The following is an 8361-nucleotide window of genomic DNA, read 5'->3' as shown; positions in this document are numbered from 1 at the left end:
GTTTCAGACTTAAATCGTTTGTGAATTGTTACTAAGTTGATACTGTATGTGGTTAGGTACTTGATGAAGTATTTTGGACGGTTATTTTGTGGATTGGCTGCTTTGTTCTATATTGAAGATGCAATGGGAGTTTCGAGGTGAGTAATCTCACAAGATTCATTTACGAACGGAATTACCTTTATTGTTTTGAGAGTTATTGATTTAACTGCAAACTATAGTTGGTATTAGTAGGCATTCCTCAGCGGATGACTATATATATATATTTACGTGAAATATATATGTTTTGGTGGGTTTGTGGATTTATGAAAACAATGTACATGATTATGCTCATTTATTGTTTTGTGTTATGGCTTTTCGAAAAACAATGATTGTGGAAATGTTGATTTTGATTGTTTTGAAAAGCATTGAGATTTGTGTAACATTTTGGGTCCAGTACGACTCCTTTAATGTTTTATTCCAAGGGACTGAAAAGTTCGAGGAATGAAGGTCTATGACCTTGGGCAGAATATCAGGTAATCACGTCTTTGGCTAGACGAGTGGTTACAAATTCAGTTAGAGCTCTAGTCTGTCAGCCACAATTGTGCTTCATGGGGTAACGGGAATTGATTATATCTAACTCATGAGATTACGTGTTTTTAGGGAACAAGGTGTGAGTTGCTTCCTTATTAATGGTTTTTAAGGGGACAAGGTGCAAGTTGTTTTCCTTATTAACGATTTGATAGAAATCAAGAAGTGAGTTACTTTCTATGGTATGATTGATAGAATTCAAGGTGTGAGTTGTTTTCTATGTTATATTTGATAGAAATCAAGGTGTGAATTTCTTTCTATGGTACTATTGATAGAATTCAAGGTGTGAGTTGTTTTCTATGTTATATTTGATAGAAACCAAGGAGTGTGTTGCTTTCTATGTTTCGTTTTAAAAGAAACCAAGGTGTAAGTTGGTTTCTTTTATTTCGATTTGAAAGGAAATTAAGGGTGGGTTATTCTTCTTTATTTCGTGTTTTAAGGGATCAAAGCATGAGTTGTTTTCCTTATTTCTGGTGTGAGTTGTGTTGACTGTTTTGAGTTACTCATACGGGCTTACAAAAGCTTACAAGGTTTGTTGTGTGACAACCCGGTGCACCATTCAAACGGTGTAGGGGTTAATCTTGTAGGGTAGGACAATCGGGGCTGAAGCTGAGGTAGCACCTTTGCAGCTTTACGGTAGGAAGCCATTTTTGTGACTTTACCGTTGATAAGGACTTCCGTTGTGTAGTAAACTCTGAGGAGCATTTACGTTTTATTTTGTTGTTGACAATTTAATTCGTAAGCTTATGTAATATATGACTCTATGGAGCGGGTCAATATTGACATAGTGGGTTCAGGGCATCAATATGTATGTAGTTTAAAGGGAAAAATTTCCAGGTATTCGATATTGATGACTGAACGATCACGCATGTATAATTATGGGATTGTATATCGATTTTTATCTGTGTTAAAAATCAGGGGCGTGACAATAGAACAAGCCCATATCAATCGTACATCTCAAGTACTGAAAGATATATTTTTTCACCAATCCAATGGCGTCGACTTGGTGCACAGCTATACCTAGTTAACAAGTTCACAACATATGAGATGTCTGGTCTTGTGCATTAGGGTAAGTACAATAATGAGCCTATTGTACTTAAGTAAGGCACTTCTGCCTCTAGCACAGCTTTGTCATCATCCTTCGGACGAAGAGGATCCTTTTAAGGATCAAGACTACGGACGATCATGGGGGTGCTTGAAGGTTTGACCTTGTCAAAATGCCTAAGCATCTATCAACACGGTGCTCAAGTTCCAAACCGAGGCATAATCATGTTCTCCCAAAATCCTTCATCTCAAACTCGGATTTCAAGTGGTCAGTGGTTTTCCTTAACTCTTTAAGGGCTTTTAATGAAGATCATGTCTAACATGAACCGTGATAGAATTCGGAACTTGTTATGGAAACGGGCTGGCATATCTCTTCCCAATCAAGTAGTCACTTTAGTGAGTGCTTCAAACTTATTGCAAACGCGCTTCGTGGTCTAGAGCCACTTGACTTGGGTAAATGAAGTTCTCCATGAACCTTCATGTACTCATCCGTATCTAGATCCCTATAGAGATATGTAGTGATCGCATTTGTAAGCTGCATGATCAGTTATTCGGAAACTACCAAACTGACAGGGTAGTGGAGTGTAATGACATCCATTACGAGAGAATATGTCTCATTGTAGTCGATTACAGAGCGTTTTTATGAGAAGCCTTGCTCTATAAGGCGAGATTGCCATCTCTTTTTCTCATCACACTTTCTAACGAAGACCCATTAGTCAACAAGTTTTATGTCAGGAGGTGTTGGCATCACTGGCTCAAAAACCTTCCTCTTCCTTAGAGAATCAAACTTAACCTGGATCACATATTTCCATTTAGGCCAATTTCTCTACGTTGGCATTCATTCATCAATGGAGTGTGGTTCGATATCATCGGACTCAACAAACTCATGCACAACGAAATGCGCCACTACATCATCAATTATGATGGAGTTTCTATCCCATGTCTTATGTACACTAGTGTAATTTTCATAGAGTTCTATATTCTCAGGAAAAGGTTCTGACGTTGAGGCCTCCCCCAACGATAACCATAATCCGGAAGATTCTCATGAGATGGATTTTGAGTCTTGATGATCAAAGGATTGGAATGTACCAAAGTATCCTTCGAACCGACAGGCCTCCCACGCATCCTAGCTGGGGCCATGACCTGTAACGCCAGAGTGCCACTTTCTTTGGTGTTGGCGCCATGCCTACCTCTGTGTAGGGTGGCGCTACGTCCTCTCATAGGGATGTCCATCCTTGCAGGCATGTTTGCAGCAAATATGTGTGATCTCGTCACTTTAGTAGGGATCGAGATGAGACATAGTGGGGACAGACCATGACAATTCCTACCGTTCCTGCTGAACATTCGTGTTCTTATCTCCCCCTAACGACGGGAAGACTGTCTCATCAAAGTGACAACCCTCAAATCTAGCGGTAATGAGATTGCCTTGCAAGGGCATTAAGTGGCGGACAATTGTCAGAGTCTCAAATCCAATGTAGTTGCCCATTTGTCTGTAAGGACCTGTCATAGTGCGCTGTGGCGGCGCAATTGGCACATAAATGACTCACTCAAAATTTCCGTAAGTACAAAATACTTGTACCCAGTCATTAGCGGTAATGCAGAGATACATTGAGTGGCGGTAGGTCGTAGACGAATTAGCATAGCTGCATGCGATATTGCATCACCCCAAGCGGATATAAGGAGAGTGGTGCGCATTACCAATGTCCTGACTACCATCGTAGTCGTTTCCGCGAGACCATTTGGGTGTGTTCATGAGAATATTATGTCCAACATCAGTCCCATTGCAATATCCATCGAAAGTCTTTGATGTAAAGTCTGTAGCATAGTCAAATCCAATTGACTAAATAGGATGATTCGGGGAGTGAGCCCGTTGTCATATGATATGTGCTAGGAGTGTAGCATAAGCAGTATTTACAAGTGGACAATGACATAACAAGTGACCAGCGTGTTTGCGTGTCAATCAACATCATGAGATATTTAAACGTCCGCAAGTTGGTTGAATCAGTCCATAGAATCCCCATGGATTCTATGTAAGAACAGAATGAGTATGTTCATATCCTTTGCATAGGACGGTCTCAGTCCTAATTTTGCCTAAGGAAAAGGCTTTGTAAAACAAGCGAGAGGCCTTAGAATTAACCAATGATTTTGGTTGGGCCTAAGCGTCTGAAACGCTATTTGAAGAAAAGTTGGTGATTGCAACATCACTTGGGGCGCCATCACCATAAAGGATGCCATCCATGGCATCATGGATAAGGACTGTGCCAGCTCTAGGCTGGTGATGGACAGCTGCGGTGCCCTAGGCAACGGCGCCCGTCATACTTAGTCCAAGAATCAACCTTTGATTTGTGCTTCGTTTCGCTTGAAGGAATGGATGTCCGCACGAAGTCTTTAGTAGACGGATCATCATATCAGGACCAGGATGACTTATCCTGTCGTGACAAAGCTAATATGTGTCTAAATCCAAAAGATCTTCTCTCATGACTTGATTGGATTTAATAGCTCAAATAGTGAAATAGAGTCCACTAGAGAGACACATAAACTTCGCTAAGATGCGTCTTTGTTCGAAATCATTAGAGGTATTACAAAGGAACTCATTTTTCGTTCTCTACATGCGTTTTTTCATGGAATCCATTGGCTATTCATAGGTGCGATTTGCCCTAGGAGCGTAGAGAGTTTCTGTGACAGTAATCAAGGTGCCATTTGGCAAGGGGAACTTGGGCTATTCCATGTCCTTGAATTAATATTGATGGCCCAGCCATTGTAGTCACAAAGTAACATGCTCAGAATCAAAATGGAGTCATAATGAAAAGAACTCGAGATTTTATTCATAAGCCAACGGAGTACATCATTGTCTCTTAACCATTAGGAGAATCTAATCCAAATGCTAGCTAATGCAAAACAAAGGTAGTTGTTTGACTTCTTTCGGTAACTCCAAAATAAATATGACCAGGTGAGTAGAGAGATGTCGGTGGAGCAAAGCTCGCTTAAGTACCACTTATCTCAAAACCTTCCTAGACATCATACTCATTTTGGATAAGCTTATATGAAGAAAAAGTAAACCAATGGCATTTACTACAAAGTATATGGAAATTGCCTATTACATCTCTTGGAAAAATAAAGCCTTAAATAGAATTGGCGATCTATTGATTCCAGCCAGATTTGTAGTCTCAACCTTTCACTCTAGATCATCTTCTTGATCTTCTTGTTCCACATAGTGAGCTTCTTTTACTTCAGAATATGCTTTGTAGGCGGTGACAATTTCTTCACGAGCCCTAGAAATGGTTGCCCAATGATCGGATACTCCACATCGAGAACATACATCTGTTTGCTCAGACTCCATTGATTGAGGCCCTTTGAAAGCATCATTTATATGGCTCCTAGCGTTGGTGGCACCACCAACATGGCCAGAGGCGCTGCCTCCCTCTCTCTTTCCACGTTGACCTCTTCAGTTCCGTGTTCGCTTATTTTAGCGGTTGCCTTCCCAGGTAGAGCGATTATATGGACCAGAATGTCCAGAAGTATCCCAAAGATTAGGGTTTCACTTTAGGTGCTCTCTCTTAGGGGAGCGACTATAATTGGATTCCGAAATATGCTCTGTTTCCACAGATCTCGAATTATAGTTCTTCACAAGGATGTTGTCATGCTTTTCAGCGACATTCATAGCTCCAATGAGCTCATGAAACCTTGTGATCCGTCCTGCTGTAGCACCGATGCGATAGTTCTTAGCAACCATCAATGCAGAGACGAGGAAGGTAGAGAGAGTCTTCTCAATCAACATCACATTTGTGATCTCTTTACCACAGAATTCCATTAAGGATTTAATGAGAATTGCTTCATCACAGAAGCGAAGGCTATGCCATCTCACTTCTAGGTCAGGAAGTAGGGAGTCACTGACATTGCCAAATCTTTCTTCAAGTGAGACCCACAGCCTTCTGGGGTCTTCTTCATTCATACACTCGTACTGGAGCGAATCATCCATATGACGAGTCATTAAGACGATGGATTTTGCCTTATTTGCCCCTAAGGCTGCTCCATTTGCTACCAAAGCTTGATCTTGCTCAACAGTTAGCACGTCCTGGCTAGGCTCGAGAATCGTATCTAGGATTCCATCGGCCTTGAGATGCTGGCGGACATCACGAACCCACCTGTGATATCTAGAGCCAGTTGTTCCCAACGGAGCAGAGTCCAATTTGTTCAGGTTACTCAATCTGAAAGAGAACAAGAAAAATGGTTAGTTTCGGAGTGGAAAAAGCTACCACGAAAACATATAAATTTTTTGAGCGTAATTGCTTCCAAAAAATTAGGAATTTCTGAGCGTAATCGATTCCACGAAATTCAATTCCAAGAGATGTTGGATTAGATCGAAACAATGACGTAAGTGGTCGATCATAAATTCTCTACAAACTCTAAGTTTGGAGATCTCAACAAGCTCTAAGCTTGGAGTGAGCATGAACCCCCACAGTTCGGCTTAATTAGGTATCGCCTATGATGAAGAAAGGGGGGTAGAAGAAGGGAGTTTGCAAGTCCCCTGAAAAAGAAGAGAAATTGAAATAAAAACACAAAAACGAGAACTTTTAGGAAAAAAAAACCTTGAAATAGGTCGCCGGAAAATTTGGTCTGAAAATGTCTCCTGAAAGTTGCCGGAAAAGACGTTGACTGGAGGGTTGATCGATGTTGACCTGAGTTCACTGAGTTGCTGACGTGGCAGATCTGCTGACGTGGCTGCTGACTTGGCTAATGACGTGGCAGATCTAATGTCAGTGGGCCAGTGGCAGTGGGCTTTGACTCCTTCTGGGCCATTGAACTTTGGTCTTTGACTTCTTCTGGGCTTCTCCTTCTGGGCCGTTGACCTTTGGGCTTTGACTTCTTCTGGGCTTCTCCTTCCTTTCTTTTCTTTTTTTCCTTCTTCTGCCGGTTCAAGGGTGCAGATGCTTAGGTGGCCGGTTCACCTCTTTTTAGGCCGGTTCCTGGGAAAATTTTTCCAGTTCCCGAACTCTTGGATTGAGGCACTACTGCTAGAAAAATGTCGTAGCAATTGGAGGTCTGGAAGGTGGTGAACCGGTGGAGTATTTGCTGTGGGTGGTTTGGAGCTTCCGGTAGCCGGTTTGGTAGGTTTCTGGCTGGTTCTTGAGGTGGCGCCACCAGTTCTGGACTCCTGGGATGGTGGGCTTCAAGATGTGTGGCAGGGGTCGGAAGAGTTTCAAGGTTTTGTATTCGGATTTAGGGTTTTGGCTATTAGGTTTTAGGGTTAGGGCGTCGTTCTGATAACGTGTCTAAGGAAAACTGAAATTGGTAGAGATTTGAGTTGTGCTTTCATTGATAATAGAGGCCTTTTTATATATAGGATTACAAGCATAGAGAAAGAGTTGTACATGGAAACATAATCGTACATTGATTGGATATCTCCTAAGATTCTCCGAGAATATCTCTAATATAAACCCTATTTCAACTAGAGCAAGTAACCTCGAGTTTGGGCCAGACACATATTCTGGATTTACTTGAACATGCTCTTCTTACCTCCCACATTAGTATAACATTCAATTAAATTGTTTTTTTTTTATTTAGAATTTTCTCATATAGCCTATATAATTTCATAATTTACCTAAAATAATTAATTTCTATATATGGTCCCATCATTTAATACAAAAGTAAATTAAAAACAATCTGATTTATAATTTCCTTAAACTAAATTAATTGAATAAATGGGTGTACTTTTTAAAAAAAAAAATCAAAATCACAACGATTTCTCATTAATACTAAAGCTAAAGTTGTATATTACATACATTTCCACAGCCTTGAAAACATATGGCAAATAAGAAAAGTGGTATATAGAATAGTACCACTCATTAAAAGACATCCAATGTTCACTTATTAAAAGCGAGCCTATAAACTATGAAACATACATAGTAAATAGGCACCTAAAAACACAAAAAGTGCATAGTTCTCTGCAAAAAAAAAAGAAAAGGAAATAGCAAAGCAAAGAAAATCTAATAAGCTAATTAGAAGGGCAGTAGCCCAATGGTCCCAAGAAACAGTCTAACCCAATGCTCAACGTTGGCCCGGCCCAGCCTAGCCTTTGTCATACCATGCAAACCATCAGAGCACACCAGCCACCGCTCCGGCTCGACAGACGCCATCACCAGAGCTATCAACATCCTTCAAGCCGTCACTGTCACCTGGAAGAAGCCCAAACCATCCACGCCGCCCAAAGCCTCCCCTTGAGTTGGTGCCGACACATCCACCTCAGATCTGTAGCGAAAGCGCAGAACCCGGCAAGACCAATTCTGTCCAGCCTTCAAGCGAAAACTGTTCCAAAACCAAGGAGCATGCCCTAGATGCATCACCCATCTGGTAGCGACAATGCAACATCAGCGCGACAAAGGTCAACGCCAGCGCTGGGCTACCACCAGACGAGCGTTGATAGAGATTAAGAAGCACTTGTGTAGCTATAGGACTAGAGAAAGCTAGGGTTTTCATTCCGTTTTCAATGTAAATTCTTCCAGTGTTTGGTTTGTGGAGGAAAAGAAAGAAGAAATATGTACTTATTACTAATTAAGATCAAGGTCAACTCCTTTTAATTAGATTTAATCGATATATATTATTTATTGGAGAGCCAAAGTCTTTTCTAGAGCCATCAGTATTGCAAAAATACACACACACACATGATCTAGATTAACAAAAAAAATCTTTATGGTTGAATTGATTAACCATCTCAGAATCACTTTTTGGTTTTGTCACTGAAAGTAAACC

Source organism: Rosa chinensis, chromosome 3, assembly GCF_002994745.2.
Source record: "Rosa chinensis cultivar Old Blush chromosome 3, RchiOBHm-V2, whole genome shotgun sequence".
NCBI lineage: Eukaryota > Viridiplantae > Streptophyta > Magnoliopsida > Rosales > Rosaceae > Rosa > Rosa chinensis.
This window is presented reverse-complemented; position numbering follows the sequence as displayed.